General features: G+C 41.3%; 1 protein-coding gene and 1 pseudogene across 1 annotated transcript in view; one reads left to right on the forward strand and one right to left on the reverse strand.

Moving 5' to 3' along the window:
* CYP3A24 (cytochrome P450 family 3 subfamily A member 24) overlaps nt 1–21,688 on the reverse strand; it is a 79,006-nt gene extending 57,318 nt beyond the window's left edge. Inside the window, exon 1 of the mRNA XM_059881703.1 lies at nt 21,614–21,688. The gene's annotated coding sequence lies outside the window, so the exon portion shown is untranslated. The remainder of the gene's footprint in view (nt 1–21,613) is intronic.
* Nucleotides 23,360–24,302, forward strand: OR1F15P (olfactory receptor family 1 subfamily F member 15, pseudogene; annotated as a pseudogene).

Raw genomic sequence — 24,924 nt, forward strand, 5'->3', positions numbered from 1 at the left:
GAGGAAAACACAGGCAAAACACTCTCCGATGTAAATCATAACAGGACCCTCTATGACCCACCTCCCAGAGTAATGGAACTAAAAGCAAAAATAAACAAATGGGACCTAATTAAACTTAAAAGCTTTTGCACAACTAAGGAAACTGTAAGCAAGGTGAAAAAGCCTTCAGAATGGGATAAAATAATAGCAAATGAAGCAACTGACAAAGAATTAATTTCAAAAATATACAAGCAGCACCTGAAGCTCAATTCCAGAAAAATAAATGACCCAATCAAAAAATGGGCCAAAGAACTAAACAGACATTTCTCCAAAGAAGACATACAGATGGCTAAAAAACACATGAAAAGATGCTCAACATCACTCATTATTAGATAAATGCAAATCAAACCCAGAATGAGATATCATCTCATGCCAGTCAGAATGGCTGCTATCCAAAAGTCTACAACCAATACATGCTGGAGAGAGTGTGGAGAAAAGGGAATCCTCTTACACTGTTGGTGGGAATGCAAACTAGTACAGCGACTATGAAGAACAGTGTGGAGATTCCTTAAAAAACTGGAAATAGAACTGCCATATGACCCAGCAATCCCACTGCTGGGCATACACACCAAGGAAACCAGAAATGAAAGAGACACATGTACCCCAGTGTTCATCACAGCACTGTTTATAATAGCCAGAACATGGAAGCAACCTAGATATCCATCAGCAGATGAATGCGTAAGAAAGCTGTGGTAAATATACACAATGGAGTATTCAGTTCAGTCAGTTCAGTCGCTCAGTCGTGTCCGACTCCTTGTGACCCCATGAATCGCAGCACCCCAGGCCTCCCTGTCCATCACCAACTCCCGGAGTTCACTCAGACTTACATTCATCGAGCCAGTGATGCCATCCAGCCATCTCATCCTCTGTCGTCCCCTTCTCCTCCTGCCCCCAATCCCTCCCAGCAGCAGAGTCTTTTCCAATGAGTCAACTCTTCCTTCGCATGAGGTGGCCAAAGTACTGGAGTTTCAGCTTTAGCATCATTCCTTCCAAAGAAATCCCAGGGCTGATCTCCTTCAGAATGGACTGGTTGGATCTCCTTGCAGTCCAAGGGACTCTCAAGAGTCTTCTCCAACACCACAGTTCAAAAGCATCAATTCTTTGGCGCTCAGCCTTCTTCACAGTCCAACTCTCACATCCATACATGACCACAGGAAAAACCATAGCCTTGACTAGACGGACCTTTGTTGGCAAAGTAATGTCTCTGCTTTTGAATATGCTATCTAGGTTGGTCATAACTTTTCTTCAAGGGGTAAGCGTCTTTTAATTTCATGGTTGCAGTCACAATCTGCAGTGATTTTGGAGCCCCCCAAAATAAAGTCTGACACTGTTTCCACTGTTTCCCCATCTTTTCCCATGAAGTGATGGGACCAGATGCCATGATCTTAGTTTTCTGAATGTTGAGTTTGTTTTTTTTTTTAACTTTACAATATTGTATTAGTTTTGCCAAATATCGAAATGAATCCACCACAGGTATACCTGTGTTCCCCATCCTGAACCCTCCTCCCTCCTCCCTCCCCATACCCTCCCTCTGGGTCGTCCCAGTGCACCAGCCGCAACCTAGATGCCCATCAGCAGATGAATGGATAAGAAAGCTGTGGTACATATACACAATGGAGTATTACTCAGCCATTAAAAAGAATACATTTGAATCAGTTCTAATGAATGTTGAGTTTTAAGCCAATTTTTTCACTCTCCTCTTTCACTTTCATCAAGAGGCTTTTTAGTTCCTCTTCACTTTCTGCCATAAGAGTGGTGTCATCTGCATATCTGAGGTTATTGATATTTCTCCCAGCAATCTTGATTCCAGCTTGTGCTTCCTCCAGCCTAGCGTTTCTCATGATGTATTCGGCATATAAGTTAAATAAGCACGATGACAATATACAGCCTTGATGTATTCCTTTTCCTATTTGGAACCAGTCTGTTGTTCCATGTCCAGTTCTAACTGTTGCTTCCTGACCTGCATACAGATTTCTCAAGAGGTAGGTCAGGTGGTCTGGTATTCCCATCTCTTTCAAGATTTTCCACAGTTTATTGTGATCCACACAGTCAAAGGCTTTGGCATAGTCAATAAAGCAGAAATAGATGTTTTTCTGGAACTCTCTTGCTTTTTCCATGATCCAGCAGATGTGGGCAATTTGGTCTCTGGTTCCTCTGTCTTTTCTAAAACCAGCTTGAACATGAACCGGAAGTTCACGGTTCACGTATTGCTGAAGCCTGGCTTGGAGAATTTTGAGCATTACTCTACTAGCGTTTGAGATGAGTGCAATTATGCGGTAGTTTGAGCATTCTTTGGCATTGCCTTTCTTTGGGACTGGAATGAAAACTGACCTTTTCCAGTCCTGTGGCCACTGCTGAGTTTTCCAAATTTGCTGGCATGTTGAGTGCAGCACTTTCACAGCATCATCTTTCAGGATTTGAAATAGCTCAACTGGAATTTTATCACCTCCACTAGCTTTGTGAAGAAGCCATCTTCTCTGACCACAATGCTATAAGACTAGATATCAATTACAAGAAAAAAACTGTAAGAAACACAAACATGTGGAGATTAAACAACACGTTTCTAAATAACCAACAGGTTACTGAAGAAATCAAAAGGGAAATCAAAAAATTTCTAGAAACAAATGACAATGAAAACATGACAACTCAAAACCTATGGGATGCACCAAAAGCAGTTCTAAGAGGGAAGTTTATAGCAATACAATCCTACCTCAAGAAACAAGAAAAACATCAAATAGACAACCTAACTTTATACCTAAAACAACTGGAAAAAGAAGAAAAAAAAATTAGTAGAAGGAAAGAAATCATAAAGATATGAGCAGAAATAAATGAAAAAGTGAAAGAAACAATAGTAAAGATTAATAAAACTAAAAGCTGATTCTTTGAGAAGATAAAATTGACAAACCCTTAGCCAGATTCATCAAGATTCATGTTGATGTATGGCAAAACCAATACAATATTGTAAAGTAATTAGCTTCTAATTTAAATAAATAAATTTTTAAAAAAGAGAGAAGAATCAAATCAACAAAATTAGAAATCAAAAAGGAGAGGTTACAACAAACAATGCAGAAATACAAAGGATTATGAGACTATTATGAACAACTATATGGCAATAAAATAGATACCCTGGAAGAAATGGACAGATTCTTAGAAAAGTTCAGTCTTCCAAGACTGAACCAGGAAGAAATAGAAATTATGAAGATAGAAATAGAAACCCAATTACAAGCACTGAAATTGAAGCTGTGATCAAAAATCTCCTCAAATACAAAAGCCCAGGACCAGATGGCTTCCCAGGAGAATTCTATCAATCATGTAGAGAAGGGCTAATTCCTATCCCTCTAAAACTCTTTCAAAAAATTGCAGAGGAAGGAACACTTCCAAATTCATTCTATGAGGCCACAATCACCCTGATACCAAAACCAGACAAAGACAACACACAAGAAGAAAACTACAGGCCAATATCACTGATGAACATAGATGCAAAAACCTTCAACAAAATTTTAGCAAACAGAATTCAGCAACACATCAAGAAGTTCATACACCATGATCAACTTGGGTTTATTCCAGGGATCCAAGGATTCTACAATATATGGAAAATAATCAATGTGATACACCATATTAATAAATAGAAAGATAAAAACCATATGACAATCTCAATAGATACAGAAAAAGCCTTTGACAAAATTCAGCACCGATTTATGATTAAAACTCTTTTAAAAATGGACATAGAAGGAACCTACCTCAGCATAGTAAAGGCCATATATGACAAGCCTTCAGCAAACATTATTCTTGATGGTGAAAAACTGAAAGCATTCCCCCAAAGATCACGAACAAGACAAGGGTGTCCACTTTCACCACTATTATTCAACATAGTTCTGGAAGTCCAAGCTACAGCAATCAGAGATGAAAAAGAAATAAAAGGAATCCAGATTAGAAAAGAATAAGTAAGCGCTCACTGTTTGCAGATGACATGATACTATACACAGAAAACCCTAAAGATAGTATCAGAAAATTATTAGAGCTAATTAGTAAACTTAGCAAAGTTGCAGGATACAAAATCAATACACAGAAATCACTTGCACTTCCACATACTAACAATGAAAAATCAAAAAGAGAAATTTAGGAATCAATCTCATTCACCATTGCACTCTGATAGACAGAGTGCCTGATGAACTATGACGGAGGTTTGTGACATTGTACAGGAGACAGGAATCAAGACCATCCCCATGAAAAAGAAATGCAAAAAAACAAAATGGCTGTTGGACGAGGCTTTACAAATAGCTATGAAAAGAAGAGAAGTGAAAAGCAAAGGAGAAAAGGAAAGATATACCCATTTGAATGCAGAGTTCCAAAGAATAGCCAGGAGAGATAAGAAAGCCTTCCTCAGCAATCAATGCAAAGAAATAGAGGAAAACAACAGAATGGGAAATACTAGAGATCTCTCCAAGAAAATTAGACATACCAAGGAACATTTCATGCAAAGATGGGCTCAATAAAGGACGGAAATAGTATGGACCTAACAGAAGCAGAAGATATTAAGAAGAGGTGGCAAGAATATACAGAAGAAAAAAAAAAAGAATATACAGAAGAACTGTACAAAAAAGATCTTCATGATATCACGTAATTATCTTCAGATAATCACGATGGTGTGATCACTCACACTCACCTAGAGCCAGACATCCTGGAATGTGAAGTCAAGTGGGCCTTAGAAAGCATCACTATGAACAAAGCTAGTGGAGGTGATGAAATTTCAGTTGAGCTATTTCAAATACTAAAAGATGATGCTGTGAAAGTGCTGCACTCAATATACCAGAAAATTTGGAAAACTCAGCAGTGGCCACAGGACTGGAAAAGGTCAGTTTTCATTCCAATCCCAAAGAAAGGCAATGCCAAAGAATGCTCAAACTACCGCACAATTGCACTCATCTCACATGCTAGTAAAGTAATGCTCAAAATTCTCCAAGCCAGGCTTCAGCAATACATGAACCATGAACTTCCAGATGTTCAAGCTGGTTTTAGAAAAGGCAGAGGAACCAGAGATCAAACTGCCAACATCTGCTGGATCATTGAAAAAACAAGAGACTTCCAGAAAAACATCTATTTCTGCTTTGTTGACTATGGCAAAGCCTTTGACTGTGTGGATCACAATAAACTGTGGAAAATTCTGAAAGAGATGGGAATACCAGACCACCTGATCTGCCTCTTGAGAAATCTGTATGCAGGTCAGGAAGCAACAGTTAGAACTGGACATGGAACAACAGACTGGTTCCAAATAGGAAAAGGAGTACATCAAGGCAGTATATTGTCACCCTGCTTATTTAACTTCTATGCAGAGTACATCATGAGAAATGCTGGGCTGGAAGAAACACAAGCTGGAATCAAGACTGCCGGGAGAAATATCAATAACCTCAGATATGAAGATGACACCACCCTTATGGCAGAAAGTGAAGAAGAGCTAAAGAGCCTCCTGGTGAAAGTGAAAGAGGAGAGTGAAAAGTTTGGCTTAAAGCTCAACATTCAGAAAACAAAGATTATGGCATCTGGTCCCACCACTTCATGGCAAACAGATGGGGAAACAGTGGAAACAGTGGCTGACTTTATTTTTTGGGGCTCCAAAATCACTGCAGATGGTGACTGCAGCCATGGAATTAAAAGACACTTACTCCTTGGAAGGAAAGTTATGACCAACCTAGATAGCATATTCAAAAGCAGAGACATTATTTTGCCAACAAAGGTCCATCTAGTCAAGGCCATGGTTTTTCCAGTAGTCATGTATAGATGTGAGAGTTGGACTATAAAGAAAGCTGAGCACCAAAGAATTGATGCCTTTGAACTGTGGTGTTGGAGAAGACTCTTAGGAGTCCCTTGGACTGCAAGGAGATCCAACCAGTCCATTCTGAAGGAGATCAGCCCTGGGATTTCTTTGGAAGGAATGATACTAAAGCTGAAACTCCAGTACTTTGGCCACCTGATGCGAAGAGTTGACTCATTGGAAAAGACCCTGATGCTGGGAGGGATTGGGGGCAGGAGGAGAAGGGGATGACAGAGGATGAGATGGCTGGATGGCATCACCAACTCGATGGATGTGAGTTTGAGTGAACTCCAGCAGTTGGTGATGGACAGGGAGGCCTGGCTTGCTGTGGTTCATGGGGTTGCAAAGAGTCAGACATGACTGAGCGACTGAACTGAACTGAACTGAAGGAGGCAAAAGAACTGTACACCGAAAATTATAATACACTAATGAAAGAAACAAAAAACGACATAAACAGATGGAGAGATATTCCATGCTCCTGGGTAGGAAGAATCAATACTGTGAAAATGACTATACTACCAAATGCAATCTACAGATTTAATGTGATCCCTATCAAATTACCAATGGGATTTTTCACAGAACTAGAACAAAAAATTTCACAGTTCATATGGAAACACAAAAGACCCCGAATAGCCAAAGCAGTCTTGAGAAAGAAAAATGGAGCTGGAGGAATCAACCTTTCTGACTTCAGATTGTACTACAAAGCTACAGTCATGTATGGTACTGACAGCATGGTACCAGCACAAAAACAGAAATACAGACCAATGGAACAAGATAGAAAGCACAGAAATAAACCCATGCACCTATGGATACCTTATTTTTGACAAAGGAGGCAAGAATATACAATGGGGCAAAGACAGCCTCTTCAATAAATGGTGCTGGGAAAACTCAACAGCTACATGTAAAAGAAAGAAATTAGTATACTTTCCAACACCATACACAAAGATAAACTCAAAATGGATTAAAGACCTAAATGTAAGACCAGAAACTACAAAACTTTTAGAGGAAAACATAGGCAGAACACTCGATGACATAAATCAAAGCAAGATCCTCTATGACCCACCTCTTAGAGTAACAGAAATAAAAACAAAAGTAAACAAGTGAGACCTGATTAAACTTAAAAGCTTTTGCACAACAAAGGAAACTATAAGCAAGGTGAAAAGACAACCCTCAGAATGGGAGAATATAATAGCAAATGAAACAACTGTCAGAGGATTAATTTCCAAAATATACAAGCAGCTCATACAACTCAATACCAGAAAAATAAACAACCCAATCAAAAAGTGGGGGAAAGGAGTATTACTCAGCCATTAAAAAGAATACATTTGAATCAGTTCCAATGAGGTGGATGAAACTGGAGCCTATTATACAGAGTGAAGTAAGCCAGAAAGAAAAACACCAATACAGAATACTAACGCATACATATGGAATTTAGAAAGACAGTAACAATAACCCTGTATATGAGACAGCAAGAGAGACACAGATGTATAGAACAGTCTTTTGGACTCTGTGGGAGAGGGAGAGGGTGGGATGATTTGGGAGAATGGCATTGAAACATGTATAATATCATATAAGAAACAAATTGCCAGTCCAGGTTCGATGCAGGATACAGGATGCTTGGGGCTGGTGCACTGGATGACCCAGAGGGATGGTACAGGGAAGGAGGTGGGAGGGGGGATCAGGATGGGGAACACATGTACACCTGTGGCGGATTCATGTTCATGTATGGCAAAACCAATACAATATTATAAAGTAATTAGCCTCCAATTAAAATAAATTAAAAAAAAAACAATAGCTACCTAATTAAAAAAAAAAAAAGTGGGGAAAAGACCTAAACAGACATTCCTCCAAAGAAGACATACAGATGGCTAACAAATACATGAAAAGATGCTCAACATCACTCATTATTACAGAAATGCAAATCAAAACTACAATGAGATATCACCTCACACCAGTCAGAATGGCCCTCATCAAAAAGTCTACAAACAATAAATGCTGGAGAGGGTGTGGAGAAAAGGGAATGCTTTTGCACTGTTGGTGGGAATGTAAATTGATACAGCCACTATGGAAGACAGTACGGAGATTCCTTAAAAAACTAGAAATAAAACCACCATATGACCCAGCAATCCCACTCCTAGACATATACCCTGAGGAAACCAAAAGTGAAAGAGAAACATGTATCCCATTGTTCATTGAAGCACTATTAACAATAGCTAGAACATGGAAGCAACCTAGACATCCATGGACCGATGAATGGATAAAGAAGCTGTGATACATATACACAATGGAATATTACTCAGCCATTAAAAGCGTTCGCATTTGAGTCAGTTCTAATGAGGTGGATGAACCTAGAACCTATTATACAGAGTGAAGTGAGTCAGAAAGAGAAATACCGTATTCTAACACATATATACGGAATCTAGAAAAATGGTACTGAAAAATTTATTTACAGGGCAACAGTGGAGAAACAGACATAGAGAATAGACTTATGGACATGGGGAGAGGGGAGGAGAGGGTGAGATGTATGGAAAGAGTAACATGGAAACTTACATTACCATCTGTAAAATAGATCAGATCAGATCAGTCACTCAGTCGTGTCCGACTCTTTGCGACCCCATGAATCGCAGCACGCCAGGCCTCCCTGTCCATCACCAACTCCCGGAGTTCACTCAGACTCACGTCCATAGAGTCAGCGATGCCATCCAGCCATCTCATCCTCTGTCATCCCCTTCTCCTCCTGCCTCCAATCCCTCCCAGCATCAGAGTCTTTTCCAATGAGTCAACTCTTCGCATCAGGTGGCCAAAGTACTGGAGTTTCAGCTTTAGCATCATTCCTTCCAAAGAAATCCCAGGGCTGATCTCCTTCAGAATGGACTGGTTGGATCTCCTTGCAGTCCAAGGGACTCTCAAGAGTCTTCTCCAACACCACAGTTCAAAAGCATCAATTCTTCGGCGCTCAGCCTTCTTCACAGTCCAACTCTCACATCCATACATGACCACAGGAAAAACCATAGCCTTGACTAGACGGACCTTTGTTGGCAAAGTAATGTCTCTGCTTTTGAATATGCTATCTAGGTTGGTCATAACTTTCCTTCCAAGGAGTAAGCATCTTTTAATTTCATGGCTGCAGTCACCATCTGTAGTGATTTTGAAGCCCAGAAAAATAAAGTCTGACACTGTTTCCACTATAGCCAACGGGAATTTGCTGTATGGCTCAGGAAACTCAAACAGGGGCTCTGTATCAACCTAGAGGGGTGGGATGGGGAGGGAGATGGGAGGGAGTTTCAAAAAGGAGATGATATAGGTATACCTATGGCTGATTCATGTTGAGGTTTGGCAAAAAACAGCAAAATTCTGTAAAGCAATTATCCTTCAATAAAAAATAAATAAATTTTAAAAGCTTCAGCTCAGGTGTCACCTCCTTCCAAACGCCTTGGGGACTAAGCACCTCGTCTCTTGCTCCCACAGCACCAAGTCCAACCTCCCACCATATTAATTCAGTCTGTCTATGGGTCTGAGGTTTCCCCACCAGACTGGGAGCATCTCATGTCTGACCCAGAGCAGGCCCAGGAAATCTTTGTAAATCCAAACAAGCCGAGTCAAGAGCCCTCTGCTGACCTCCCAGGCATATTTGAGGTTCAGATGAACCTCCTGATAGGAGACATTGGGAAATCCCCAAAGCAGTGCCCATGGGCACCCACTGGGTGTTTCACAAACAACCAGGAGATGTTTCAGCAGAGGGCCCGCAACATGTTCAGCAGTGAGCTGGGCGCTAAGAGGACATAAATGGGGCCGACATTAGCCTCCAAGCCCCCCTGACCTGGGGTGGCCCATCCCAGCAGGGAGCCTACTGAGGTTGCTTGGAACCAGCACAGCTTAATGATTAAGGTCACAGGTCTGGTTCTGTCAGGTCTGGGAGTCACGTCTGCTGACCTCTGGGCCCTTTCCACTGGCACCTGCATCCCAACTCCATGTTCCACCCACTCAGCCTTCATGACAGTGCCTGTCCACTGCTGCAGGTCCCCTTCACCCTCCTGAGACAGCCATGTGCAGGCTTACGGGATATCTCCTGGGATCCTGTTATGGGCTGACTGTCTCCTACAAATGTATAGGTTGAGGTTCTAACCCCAGAACCTCAGAACTGGGAAGCTTTAAAGAGGAAATTAAGGCTTAACCAGCTCATACAGGTGAGTACTAACTCGATATGACTGGTGTCTTTACAAGATGAGAAAACCAGGACAGATGAGCACAAAGGGGAGACCATGTGAAGACACAGCGAGAAGACTGAAGGAACCAACCCTGCTGACCCCTTAGTCTTGCACTTCCAGCCTCCAGAATTGTGACAGGATACATTTCAGTGGTTTAAGCTGCCCAGTCTGCCGTGAATCATTGTGGCAGCCCTGGGGAGCTAACACAGTCCCTTCTCCTTCCCTCACAGGAGGATTTCTGGGCCCCTGTCACCCACTTGGAGCAAAAGGTTCCTGGTGGCAAGCAAGGGAGGGAGTCCCCTGGGTTTTCTGCAGATTAGGCTGTGTGTGCAGGGTCACACTCCAGACATCTGGATGCAGCTGGGGCTCACACTGCACAGCAGCCTTCTCCCCTACTGAGATGTCCCGCCTTCCCTGTAGGGCTCTCCAACCAGGATGGAAGCCACAGGGCAGAGCTTGAGTAAACCTCACCCCTGACCACAGAGGCCTGCAAGGCCCACTTTCTTATTCTTATTAATCCCAACCACTCCCTATACACCACATATCATCTTGGAGGATCCTGGAAAGGGTGACAAAATCACCAAGACCGAACTTAAAGACCTTGAGACACCTGACCAAGACTGAGAAGCCACTGACTAAGCACTTCAAGGCATGAAGCAGCCAATTCAGTTTCCATTGCTAGCCTCTAGTTCAGCTTTTCTGAGCTTTTACCTCTCAAAATGGAGCCCCAAAGAGGTCAGACCTGAGTCCCTGAACATACAGCAAGTATGTGCGGCACAGGCCAGGAGGAAAGCCACTGTGTGAAGACAGGCTGCTCAGGCCAGGACCTGAGGTTTCTCTCTCACTCATCTCCACTCCAGTCCATCCTCAAGGCCTGTCCAATCCTCCCACAAAATACATTTGTGCTGTGTCTGCTCTGAACCACCTCCACTTTCTGAATCTTTTGCCTGAATACTTGGGCAGCTCCCAGCCAGCCCCCTATTCCACTCTGCCCACTTGCTGCATATTCCAAAGAAAGGTCTGATCCTGTCCAATTCCAGGGGGATAACCTGGTTAAATATGCAAATAAGATTTAGACCAATAAGAATCTAGGGGTCTGCCCAAGATCACACACTGACGTGGAGGAAGAACTGAACCCAGGTCTGTTGGGTCTTTAGGTCTGTTGACCCTGATGCAGGGGTGTTCCCCTGAAGCAGCAGAAATGGTAACAATGAGACAGGCTTTGGAGTCACACAGACATAGTTTCAAACCCTGGTTCTACCCTTATTAACTATGTGGGCCTGGAGAATCTAGGCCAATAGAATTCTTATTGGTCTAAATCTTATTTGCATATTTAACCAGGTTATCCCCCTGGAACTGGACAGGATCAGATCTTTCTTTGGAACATGCAGGGAGTGGAATGGAATGAGTGGAATGGGGGGCTGGCTGGGAGCTGCTCAGCATCCTCATCTCTAAAAAGGATTCGATGCATATTCCACAGCTTGTGTGAAAAGTAAGAAAGGTTTTAAGCAAATGGATGTAAAAACCTCAGGGACATAATAAGGCTCTTAGTTTTAATTCCCCCCCCCCCAAAAAAGATACCTGGGGTAAATATTTGGATGTAAATAGTTAATTTAAAGGGTGATCCCAAGAAGCATTTTGAGAGGATAAAGGAATGACTCAAGAAAAGTAGGAATGCAAGTATAAAATAGTCATACTTCGGAGATACTACAGGTTCAGTGTCTGACCACTGCCATAAGTAGGTATTGCAATAAAGCAAGTCACACAAATGGTTTGGCTTCCCAGGGCATATAAGTTATGCTTACACTCTTCTGTAATCAGCTAAGTGTGTAATAGCATTATATCTTTAAAAAACAGTATGCATACCTTAATTTTTAAACATTTTATTACTAAAATTGCTAACCACCATCTGAGCTCTTGGCATGTTATAATCTTTTTGCTGTTGGAGGGTTTGAAATATTGCAAGAATTACCGAGATGTGACACACAGAGACACACAGTGAGCAAATGCTGTTGGAAAAATGGTGCTGACAGATTTGCTCCACACACGGAAGTAAGTCTGTTTTTATTTCTTCATCATCAAGTGCCATGCCTGACAAGAGACCTTAGGAAGACATGCTGATCCAACTGAACAATAATGAGGGCCTTCTAATGCTCAGCCATTCCCTCCTACCCTCCAAACACTGATGCTGGCCTCACCGCCTGCTTGAGCCTTCCACGAGCCACTCTCAAGTGCCTGCAGCTTCCATTATGGAGTTCAGCACAGCCCTGGAAGACAAATTCTCTGCATGGAGACAAGACATAGGATTGCTGGGTTGGGACTGAGGACATGTCTTAGGGATTAAAAAAATGGAGCAGAAAAGAACCAGGCCAGCAGCTTAGTAAGCATTGCAAGATCATCTGACCTTCTGGATCAGCTCTTTTCAAGCAAGGACCGCCTATAAAGATGGAAAACAGATGTCAGAGGATGATGATACCAAGTGGACAAGACCCAGGCCTTCCATCAGCTTCACCAAGAACAACTTTGTAAACTGAAGCTAAGCATTCCTTCTAAGAATGTAGTCAAGGGCCACAGAGGGTCTCTGAAGCATAGGGTGACCTATGGAAGGGAGAACTGGAGAAGGCAACAAGTGGAAAACAGGAATCAGCTGAATCTGACCAGACATGAGATTACAGAAGAAATGAAGGAATGATTAGAACGTGTTGCTGGGAGGAAGTCATCATGAGAGTCCAGACCCCAAGGTCCCACTCCAATCTGTAATCCACTTCCTGTAACATATGGAGGTGGTACTATACACTCTCAGTGTCCAGGTAATAGGGTTCCATGAGCTAAATTTCAAAACTTTCAAGGTTGCAGATCTAGAAGACCAAGATAGAAGGCAGGAGTGGGGACGAGATCAGTAAGGCAGATGGAATGTGTTGCAACACCAATTAAGTCACACCAATGACAACAGACAACTGTTATTTCCCTACAGCACTACTTTGATGGCATAATCCTTGTTGAATATTAAACAACAAACTCAGTGTGGCACATGAACCTTATAAAGTTCAGATGATAATCAGACCAGTTCAGGAAAATGAGAATATGAACTCAGCTTACCCCAGGAACACACCATTATGGGACAACTCTAGTACCTGACACTAGAAGTCAAGACTTCTTTTATAGTTTCAATTCTCTCAGAATATATACATTGAAAGACAATCTAAAAGTTTGTTACCTGCCTGCCCAGAAAGTATATTCACACACACAAAAAATCTGTATATTGACTAAAATGTAATAGGCTCATACTTATTAATTTATTTGGGGGACTTTAATCAACAATTTAGGGCTTATGAAGTTACTTTAGAAGTAACAGAAGCCAGAGATTTTAAAGTACCTCTCGAAAAGGAGACCCTTAGTCTCTGATAGTGTTAGTTGCTCAGTCGTGTCCGACTCTTTGCAACCCCATGGACTGTAGCCCTGCCAGGCTCCTCCGTCCATGGGACTCTCCAGGCAAGAATACTGGAGTGGATTGCCATTTCCTCTTCTAGGGGATCTTCCTGACCCAGGGATCGAACCCAGGTCTCCCACATTGCAGGCAAACACTTTACCTTCTGAGACACCAGGGAAGCCTGGTGGGTAGATCACAAGTCCCTCTAAAGTCTATGATCCGACAGATTAGGTTAGTAATTCTAATTCCCCAAGCAGTTATGGAATGGTCATAGAGACCAGGAAAAGCTGACTGAGGAAGGAAAGTTTGGTCCATACGCTTCATCCATAGGCTTTCAATCACACACACACAGGCACACTGCAGAGTTAGTAAAATAAAGCAGAAAACATGTATACTGAGAAAGCAGAGAGGCTAGAACTCTGAGTCTCTGATAGGTTAGTAGAAATGGAAATTCGCTTTTTTTCCCCTATACAGTAATACAAAACCAGACAAAAATAAATAGTTCTATAGTAAAGGTAAATATACAAATATAAAAACCTGCATTGCTATAACCAGTTTCTAACTTCACTTTTTATTCTACTATAGAATTTAAAAGACAAACACATTAGTATACTGTATTGGTGTTTTTCTTAATATTGTAAAGTAATTAGCCTCCAATTAAAATAAATTTAAAAAAATAAAAAAGTAATAATAAAAGACAAATGCATAAAAATAACTATACCTCTATATTAATGGGTACACAGTACATAAAGACGTAATTTATGACAATTATAACACAAAGTGGGAGAGTGTAGAGTTGTAAAGAAGTAGAGTTTCTATGCAAGTAAAATTAAGTTTAAAATAGGTCATTATAACTTTAGGATGCTTTATGTAATCCCCATGGTAAACACAAAGAAAATATCTACAGTATACACACAATAGGAAATGGGAAGGAAATCAAAACATGTCACTACAAAAAAAAAAAAAAATCAATGAAACACAAAGGCAGGCAGTAAGGGAGGAAATGAGGAGCAAAACAGATATAAGACATACAGAAGACAAATAACAAAATGGTAATAACAAGTCCTTCCCTATTAGTAATTACTTTAAATATGAATATAAATGGATTAACTACCCAATCAAAGGACAAATATTGTCAGAATGGGTAAAACAAATAGAATCCAATGATATTGTATCTATAAGAGATTTGTTTTAGATCTGATGACATGCATGGGCTGAAAGTGAAAGGTTAGAAAAAGATATTCAATGTAAATTATAAACAAAAGAAAATAGGGATGGCGACTTAAATCCTGGAAACATACAACCTACTGAAGGTACAAGTAGTACAACATACAACAAGCCTGAATCATGAAGAAGTTGAAAATCTGAACATATATCTATAACTAGTAAAGAGATTGAATCAGTAATCAAAAATCTCTCAGAAATGATAACTCCAGAGCCAGATGGCTTCACTGGTGAGCATTTAAAGAAATTAACGGCAATCGTCTTCAAACTCGTCCAAAAAATCAAAGAAGAAAGAAGACTTTCAAATTCATTTTTATGATGTCAGCATTATCCTGATACCAAAACCAGACAAAGACACTACAAAAAGAAAACTATAGATCAATGTACCTAATGAACAATGATGCAAAAACTCTCAACAAAATACTTATAAACAGAATTCAAAAGAACATTATAAGGATCATATACTATGACCAAGTAGGATTTATTCCTGGAATGCAAGTCTAGTTCAACATACAAACATCAATCGATGCAATAAACACAAACAGGATGAAAAGGGAAAAAACGACTTGATCATCTCAATTGATGCAGAAGAATTATTTTTACAAAATTCAACACCTATTCATGATATTAAAAAAAAAAAACTTAACAAAGTAGAAATAGAAGGAAACTAACTCAACGTAATAAAGGCCACATATGAAAAGCCCACAGCTAACATTATACTTAATGATCAAAAGCTAAATGCTTTACCTCTAAGATCAGAAACAAGACAAGGGCCTTCACCACTTCTGTTCAACATAATACTAGAAGTCCAAGCCAGAAAATTAGTCAAGAAAAAAAAAAAGGCATTTAAATTGAAAAGAACAAAGTAAAATTATCTCTGTTCACAGATAAAAGGATTTTATATGTTGTAAATCCTAAAGATTCCAAACCCAAAAATGTTTAATAAAATTCAGCAAAGTTGAAGGATATAAAAATCAACATACGAGAATTAGCTGTGTTTCTATAAATTAACAAGGAAGAGTATGAAAAGGAAATCTTTAAAACAATTCAATTTACAATAGCATCAAAAATAATAAAATATCTAGAAATAAATTGAACCAAGGAGGCAAAAGACTTGTGGCCTGAAAGCTATAACAATTTGCTGAAAGAAATTAAAGATACCAATAATGTAAAGGTACCCCGTGGTCATGATTGGAAGAATTAATATTGTTAAGATGTCAATACTACTCAAAGGAATCTATAGATTTAATGCAATTTCTGTCAAATTCCAAACAGCATGTTTTTTTTTCCTAGAAATAGAAAAATCCATCCTTAAATTTACATGGAATCCGGAGGACTCTGAGTAGCCAAGACAATCTTGAAGAACACAGCTGAAGGTCTCACACTTCCTGATTTTGAAACATCACACAGCTACAGTAATCAAGACAGTGTGCCACTGGCATAAAGACAGACATAGGCACTAATGGAGCAGCATAGACAGCCCAGAGGCACACTCTCATAAAGAGAGGTAGGTGATTTCTGACAAGAGTGCCAAGACCATTCAATGGGGAAAGAACAGTCTTTTCAACGGACTGTGCTGGGAAATGTGAATAGCTGCATGCAAAAGAATGGAGTGGGGCCCTTATCTTACACCACATACAAAAATTACCTAAAAATGCATGAAGTGTAAGCCCTAAAAATGTAAGACCTAAAACTATAAAACACTTAGAAGAAAAAATAGAAGGAAAACCTCAAACACTGGATTCGGGAATAATTTCTTGGATATGACACCAAAAGCACAGGAAACAAAACAAAAACTAGATAATCTGATCATCAAAATTAAAAATGTCTATGCATCAGAGGACACAATCAACAGAGAGAAAAAGCAACATATGAAATGGGAGAAAATACTTACACATCATATCTTATAAGGGGTTAATATCCAGAATACATAAAGAACTCCTACAACTTAACAATTAAAATATATATTTTTTATTTAAAAATTGGCAAAGGATTTGGATAGGCATTTCTCCAAAGATATACAAATGGCCAACAAACCATTTGTTTATTCAAATATGAAAAAAAAATGCTCAACAGCACTAATCATTAAGGAAGTGCAAATAAAAACCATAATGAGATGCCACCTCACATTCATTAGGATGGCTATTGTTAAATACACACACACACAGACACAAGTATACCTCAGAAATATTGCGTGTTCAGTATCAGATCACCACAACAAAGCAAGTCACATGAATTTTTTTATTTTCCAGTGCACATAAAAGTGATTTTATATTAAACTATTATCTATGAAGTATGCAATAGCATTATGTTTATACATATAAATTTATATACTCCTGAAACTAACACAACTGTATACCTGAAACTAACAGCATTGTCAATTAACTATACTTCAATTTTTTTAAATCATAGTTTTTAAAAAATTGACCATTACATGAACACTGGAGTTCTGATCTGACTGAAGATCAATTTCCTGGGTTAAACACAAAAAGTAAGAAAATATTAAGATATCCCCTGTAGACAAAAGTTACAAATTAAACCACTTAAAGCAATAACTTTCCAGTAGAAAAGCCCTAAGGAGATGATGTGGAGCCCAGGAGAACTGGGCCCAGCCAGACCCAAGGTAATTACTGCACATTTGTCTTTAACAATGCCCACTGGGTACTGCTCTCTGGAGGCCAAGAGTAGCTCGGCAAATAATCTGAGTGTGAGGCCCACACATCTCTTTGAAGCCCAAGAATCAGGGAATGAAGCCTCCTTGCTCACCGTGCCTTCCAGGCACAGATGTACTCCTCACCCTGCTTTCCATGGGGCTCAGGGTTGTGTCTCTGGCTTTAGGTTGCTTCTGAGCTGTCTGTCCCTCCTTAAGGAAGAGAAGCAAGTCAGGAAGAGGCTCATTCCTCAGGTTGGGTTGGCAGAAATTAGAACAACTGGACAGGTCAGTGCCAATGTGGGCACAAGAGGAGAAACTCCTCTCTCAGTGCTCCAAAATGTATAAGCCCAAAGACATCTCTTCCACTTCTCAAAGATAAGCAGGACAGGAGACCTGTAGGATGCCTTGGAAACCATCTAGGAATCCAACCCCATCACTTTACAGAGAAGCAATCAGAGTACAGAATTTCTAAAACCACACAGGATTCGATTCCTAGACATCCTCACTCAGCACCTTCCCTGATTCCCGATTGTGGAGGCCTGTCTATTAATTCCATCTGTTTCTAAAGCTTATCCTTGACAGAGACATCTGAAAACATTTGCAGGCGTTAAGACAGGCTCAGGAGCAGAGCAGGATAACCTATTTCACATCACATTGAATGTAGGCAACTTAGCAAGGAAGAAACTAGTAGAAATTAAATCTCAAACCATTCCTATAACCCTCTAAATTAACATCTTATTTTTGCTGGCAGATGTACAAATATTCTGACACAGATGTTATCTGTATGTACATGCTATCTTATGTTCTGCTTTCAAAGTCTATATCATAGACAAATATCCAGAAATGAACACATGCTTCCACTTTTAATATCTGTATAATATTCCACTGCATTGATAAATCATAGCTGCAAAGCTATTCTCTTATTGGGATTTGATTGTCTTAACCTTTTTTTTTAAATATAGGAATGTTTCAACAAATATCTGAGCAAATTACCTTCTTTTTCCATAGGATTTGTTTCCTGCTATATAGTTCCAAATGTAAAATGCCTACATTTACTACATTTACTTAGTTTGTGTAAACCTCTATAAGACAGATAATAGTACCAATCTATAGTTTGGGGTACAATTTAAAAGCTAAAATTTAAGTAGTTAGTACAGTGCCTGCTCTATAGTATATATTTATTATTAATTTATTACTAATAATAATATATCTATATACTTACTTGGAAAGCATGATCACCTAAATATACCTAAACTTTTCCATTAAAACCTATTTGTATCATATATATATCTTTACTTTATCCATTACAACTTTCTTTGAGCAAATATTTTATTTTTCAAGTTGAATTAAAAACCTAAAATATCAATTTTATCATTGGTGGGAATGAAATCACCTTTTTCATTGTGTTTTTTTTTTTTTTTTGGTGTGTTTTATTTTTAAGACTTTAGTTATGAGACGATATGCAAAAAAGTTATGTTTTTAATCTTTTTTTCTTCTAAAATAACCAATACCAGCATTTCTAGTGAAATATTACATAAGGAATGATAACAGAGAACATTCATATCTTGTTCTTTTGAGGGAAAAGGTTTAAGTCTTCCATAAACAAGATGTTGAACAGGCAGTTTACATATTAAGACAAACACTCCTAATGTTTTCAGAGTTTTAATCTATAAAGCAATGATAATGATAAATACTTTATTGAAGTCTAATTACATTATTTTGATATTTGGTTCATGATGAATTAGGTTAATGGATTTCCTTGAGTTTAACAGTTAACTCAATGTGTCATTTTCGTAATTCTCAGATATTTTATTTGGGGTATTTATATCTATGAACAAAAAATTAAGGACTTCCCTGTAGCTCAAATGGTAAAGAATCTGCCTGCAATGAAGGAGATCAGGGTTCGATCCCCGAGTTGGGAAGATCCTCTGGAGAAGGGAATGGCAATCCACTCTAGTATTCTTGCCTGGAGAATCCCATGGACAGAGGAGCCTGGTGGGCTACAATCCATGGGGTCGCAAAGAATCGGACACGACTGAGCAACTAACACATGAACAAAATTGGTCTAAAATATTTCTTTCATTGTCATTATTTATCTTGAATTTAAAATACTTGCCTCTAAAAGTGAACTGAATAATAATAACGATAATAGTAATAGCCAGGTTAACTGCTTACATGTACAGTGCACTATTCTCAACAAATTATAGGTATTTTCTCATTTAATCCTCACAATAACCTCTTTTAGCAAATATTTCAGATTATTAACATGCTACAATTTTCTCTATTTTTAAATTTTTTACTACTGCATTAATTATTGGTGCTTAGAAGATTTTGAAGACACTGGAATCAGGTGCCCCCTTAGAAACTATTTAATAACTTTATGTTTCTTTCTCTATTAGCCTCATATTCATGTTCTCTAATTCATTTTGCACCTTTGGGGATATTTCAAACATATGTAAGTAGCCTTCTATACAAGATGTATTAGCCCACAGTTGAAAAGGACGTGGCAAGAACTTTGAGTTTTAAACGAGATGCAGAGCCACTGGAGGACTTTGAGCAGAGGAGTAACATCTGACTTATATTTCTTACCATTCACCCCCGATGCCATGTAGAAACAGACTGCTGAGGATCGGATGAGGATAGAAACAGTGAGCCTGGTTAAGAGACTACTGAATAAACTGGATTGAAAAAAAAGATAGTTTGGGAATAAACTGGATTGAAAAAAAAGACAGTTTGGGCCACAGAGGCAGCAGTGGTCACAGAAAAAAAGTGGTCCCACCTGGTTACAGTTCAAAGGTAGAGATGACAATATACTCTACGGGATGAGGACAGTAACTGATTACTTAATAAGAGGAGTTAAGGATGGTACTAAGGTTTTGGCTTGAGCAGTTAGAAGAATAAGATGCAACCGAGGAAGCAGCAGTTTTGAGGAGAAGATCAGCAACACGGTTTTAGACAAGTCAAGTCTGAGACACCTGACAGATCTAAATGAATATGGAATGCAAGAAGTTGAACCTAAGTAAGTTCAAGAGGAAAATCCCAAACTGGAGAGAAATCTGGCTGGTATGTAAAGCTTTGGGGCTAATGAGACCACAGATTGAAGGAGGCCAGCTGGAGGTCAGAAAAGGAGGAGCAAGTGCGCAGCCAGTGAGGGAGGAGGGATGCCCAGATGAAACCGCTTCAAAGCCAAGTGAAAAACGTGCTTCCCAGAGGAGGACGTGACCAACAGTGCCAGCTCCAGCTTGTTGGGTCTCAGGAGACAGAGCCTGAGAGCTAACCACAGACGGAGCGATGGCGGCCTTGACAAGAGACACTTCAGGGATTGGTGGGGAGGCCTTGGATGGGGGCTTTGCTAGAGAACGGGAAGGGGGAACTGGAGAATGAGTACTGATCACATTCTGAGAACTTTTGTGGAAAAGGATGGATAGAGAAATGAGTTGATGGCTGGGGGGGAATGTGAGGTCAGCGTGGATTTTCAAACTGGGGGATGTCTGCAGGAATAGTCCAGAAGCAACGAGGGGAAGGGAGGAATCTTTTCTGTTTTGAGTTAGACTTTTTGAGTTTTGGTATTCTTAAAATGACTCCCCTGGTGGCCCAGTGGTAAAGAACCCGCCTGCCAATGCAGGGGATGTGGGTTTGGTCCCTGGGTTGGGAAGATCCCCTGGAGCAGGAAATGGCAACCCACTCCAGTAGTCTTTTCCAGTACTCTGGAAAAGTCTCATGGACTGAGGAGTCTAGTGGACTACACAGTCCACAGGGTCACAGAAGAGTCGGACACACTTAGCGACTAAACAGCGAAAACAATTCTTAAAATAGGAGCACTTGGAAAGACCATGTTCCCAACCAGTGGGAAACAGTAACAGGAAAATGTTCTTCTCCCATATCTCTTGGGCAGTGGGAGGATGGGAAGGAAAAGACAGGATGGAGACTCCTTGGTTTGAAAAGAATGTTAGTCAGGAAAGGACAGAGCATTGGTCCCTGCGCCACAGCTCCCGTTCACACTCAAGCGTGTCTTGGCACCTCTGTTGCAGCTATATGAACAAGCCGCCTCTTCCCAGTACAGACGACCTTCTTTCCCATGTCCCTATTCTGTCCATCCTGCCCCACACTCCCTTCTCCTGTCCCCGGGCTGGCCACTGCAGGATTCCCTGATCCACTGACGAGAATGCTCCAAGTTTAAGGTTACCCGGTAGCACTTCTTCAGTCTTTTTGAGAAAATCAAAGCACTAATTTGAAATCAGACTGACCTGGAATCAAATCCTGATGTCTTTGGGGGAAATTACTCAAGCCCTCTCAGTCTCAGTTTACTCATCTGTAAAATAAGAATAATAATGCCTCCTTTATACACATTGTGAGGATTAAATACATGCACCTACATACATGCCTAGTCCTGTGTATGACACACAGTAGGTGCTCAATAAGTGTCAGCTCCCTAGTCTAAGGGCTGTCACCTTTCCATTTGACTAGAAGCTTCTTGGGAGCAAGAACAATGTCCTTCATTGTTTTCACATTGTTCACATTGCCCAGTAAAGAGCTGTTTTAATCAGCACTGGTCAAATGAAGATCTAAACCATATGAAATACATGCTTCCTTTCATTTTTACTTTTCACTGAACAGATTTTTCTCTTAGCCTCTTAGGCCTCTATCTTATGGCTGTCCTTTACCAAAGATTCTTGCCTGTGGGTTGTCAAATACTTGAATCCTTAAAAAAAAAATGCATCAGTAAAATATTACTTCCAAAGGAGCCATTTCTTTTCTATACTAAGGCATAGCTCTCAACACAGGCCAAGAATCTGTGGGCTGGGTCCTGCGTGAGCTGAAATCTCCATCCTCGCTGGATGCTGCCCAGTGGAGCGGGGAAGCCCCTTTGCTCCAACAAAATGGTGGCACAGAAAAAGCCTCCCAAGACCGTGAGCCCCTTTTCATTCCCTGCCCAGGTCCCAGGTGGGCCATACCCATTCCCATAGCTTTTCCAGACTGATTTCCCCTGTCGGCTATTCATCCCCAAGCAGCGCAGTAACTTCGGTTGCTTCTTTCCCACCCTCCCTCTTTAGGCCGTACCTTCTATAGGACACAAATCCCAACTATGTATTGTGAAGCACTGAAAATTCATTTGTAACTAATGAAACTTCAGCTATGCTTGCAAAGAACTCCAACTCTGAGTTGCTGCCCTGCTGCCCACTCTGTTACTTTGGGCAACATCACACTCGCAGTTCCTCTTTGTTATCTGCAGGGGCGGCTCTCACCCTCCAGAGGCAAGGCCCTTCCTGGGTCAGCCCTGACAGAAGGGCGGGCTGAGCTGTCTCAGTCAGCAGGCTCTTCTGTCCAGGCGTGCCCTGGCCAACTCCATCCCCAGCATCATCACCAGGACCAAGGTGGCCCAGAGCCAGTGATGAGTGGCAGCCAGGGCACCCGAGTCCTGGGCTCCATGTGGGTGGAGGAGCAAGGGAAGATAAACTACTGGTGGGGAAGAAGGTTTATGGGGAAGGAGAATGTTTACAAATATCCTGAAGTTCCATGTATGTGCCATTGCGGTTCTAGAATTCTGCATAGAAAGGGCCTTCAGGTGGCAATCCTATTGGGATTAGGAGGAAATTACATTTCTATAGCTCTTTACTTAATACTGAGACATCATCACAACAAAGAACTAGAGTATGATGGAAATTTGGGGGGCTAACACACCTAAAGTATCCCCATTGTTGTTGCCACCACACAAGGCTTCTTCTTGGAGAGATGGCATATGGAGCTTTGTGGGGCCCAAGGTCAGTAGCATTTTGGTGGCAAAATAATTAAAACCCTGACTTTGTGATCTGCCGGGGCCATAGGACTTCCTGGTTGAAGCTTCTCCTTTGATGGGTAGACCGCCTTCTTTTAGGTTTCTACCAGATGAACACAAAGATGTGAGCTGAGGGGGTGTGTGGGGGAAGGAGGGAGACACCACCATCCTCTAAAGCCCACGCCTGGTCTGGATCTCCCAGCAGGACCAGTCGACCATGGAGACGGGAAACCGCACGAGCACCTCCCAGTTCATCCTCCTCAGTCTCTCCAGCCAACCCGAGAAGCAGGAGCTGATCTTTGGGCTCTTCCTTCTCATGTACCTGGTTGGGGCAGCTGGGAACCTGCTCATCATTCTGGCTATTGGCTCAGACTCCCATCTCCACACTCCCATGTACTTCTTTCTCAGCAACCTCTCCCTGGTGGATTTCTGCTTCATCTCCACCACAGTCCCCAAGATGCTCACGAACATCCAGACACAGCCGGTCCATTTCCTACAGTGGCTGCCTAGCCCAGATCTACTTCTGCATTTTGCTTGCGAACATGGACAACTTCCTCCTGATGGCCATGGCTTACGACCGCTACGTGGCGATCTGCCGGCCCCTGCACTACTCCACAACGATGAGTTTAGCAGCCTGTGCCCTGATGCTTGGGAGCGCCTGGCTCCTTGCCAACCTCCACTCCCTGCTGCACACCCTCCTCATGGCCTGGCTGGACTTCTGTGCCAGCAACGTCATCCCTTACTTCTTCTGTGACCTCATTCCCCTGCTTCAGCTCTCTTGCTCCAACACCCTACCCAATCAACTCATGATTCTGCTGGTGGGGGGCCTGATCGTCCTCATCCCCTTCCTCAGCATCCTCATCTCCTACGTCCACATTGTGTCTGCTGTGCTCAAGGTCCCATCTGCCCGGGGAAAACAGAAGGCCTTCTCTACCTGTGGCTCCCACCTTGCTGTGGTCATCCTCTTCTATGGGACCATCACAGGGGTCTACCTGAGTCCCTCACCCTCCCACTCAGCTGACAAGGATTCACTAGCTTCAGTAATGTACATGGTGGTCACCCCCACGCTGAATCCCTTTATCTACTGCCTGAGGAATAAGGACATGCAGGGAGCTCTGTGGAAACTGGTCGGTGTGAAGGTTGCATTCCATGGGCTATGATAGCAGAGCTCCCCTTCGGGGCCTCTGTGCTGGAAAGAGGATGAACCCCAGGGACAGGCTCAACACACAGAAGGCGGGAGGAGCAGACCTCACTGTCCTGTGTTGTCACTGTGGCCAGCAAAGCCTTTCATTGCTCCATAAGTAATCTGCAGGTCCAAAATATCTTGACCCCTGTGCTGACTGCCTAGACTACCAAGAGGGGAATAAACTCTCCCATAAAGACAAAACCATATAAACAGGTATAAAGTAGCTCTATCTGCAGACCTTCTGGAGAGGGTTCATGTGAGAACGGTGAGTTCATAGGAGTCTATGACCTGTGCTGGTGGGCTTCCCTCATGGCTCAGTCAGTAAGGAATCTGCCAGTGATGTGGAAAATCCAGGTTCAATCCCTGGGTTGGGAAGATCCCCTGAAGAAGGGAATGGCAACCCACTCCCAGTTTTCTTGTCTGGAGAATCTCATAGACTATAACCCTCCTCTGCTGGAGGGTTACAGTCCATGGGGTCGCAAAGAATCGGACACAACTGAGTGACTCACTCACTCACACACACACACACACACACACCACACACAACATGTGCTGACAGCCTGTGCCGACAGCCTGTGCCAAGGAGATGCCCTTTG

The sequence above is a fragment of the Bos taurus genome, chromosome 25, assembly GCF_002263795.3.
Source record: "Bos taurus isolate L1 Dominette 01449 registration number 42190680 breed Hereford chromosome 25, ARS-UCD2.0, whole genome shotgun sequence".
NCBI classification, from domain to species: Eukaryota; Metazoa; Chordata; class Mammalia; order Artiodactyla; family Bovidae; genus Bos; species Bos taurus.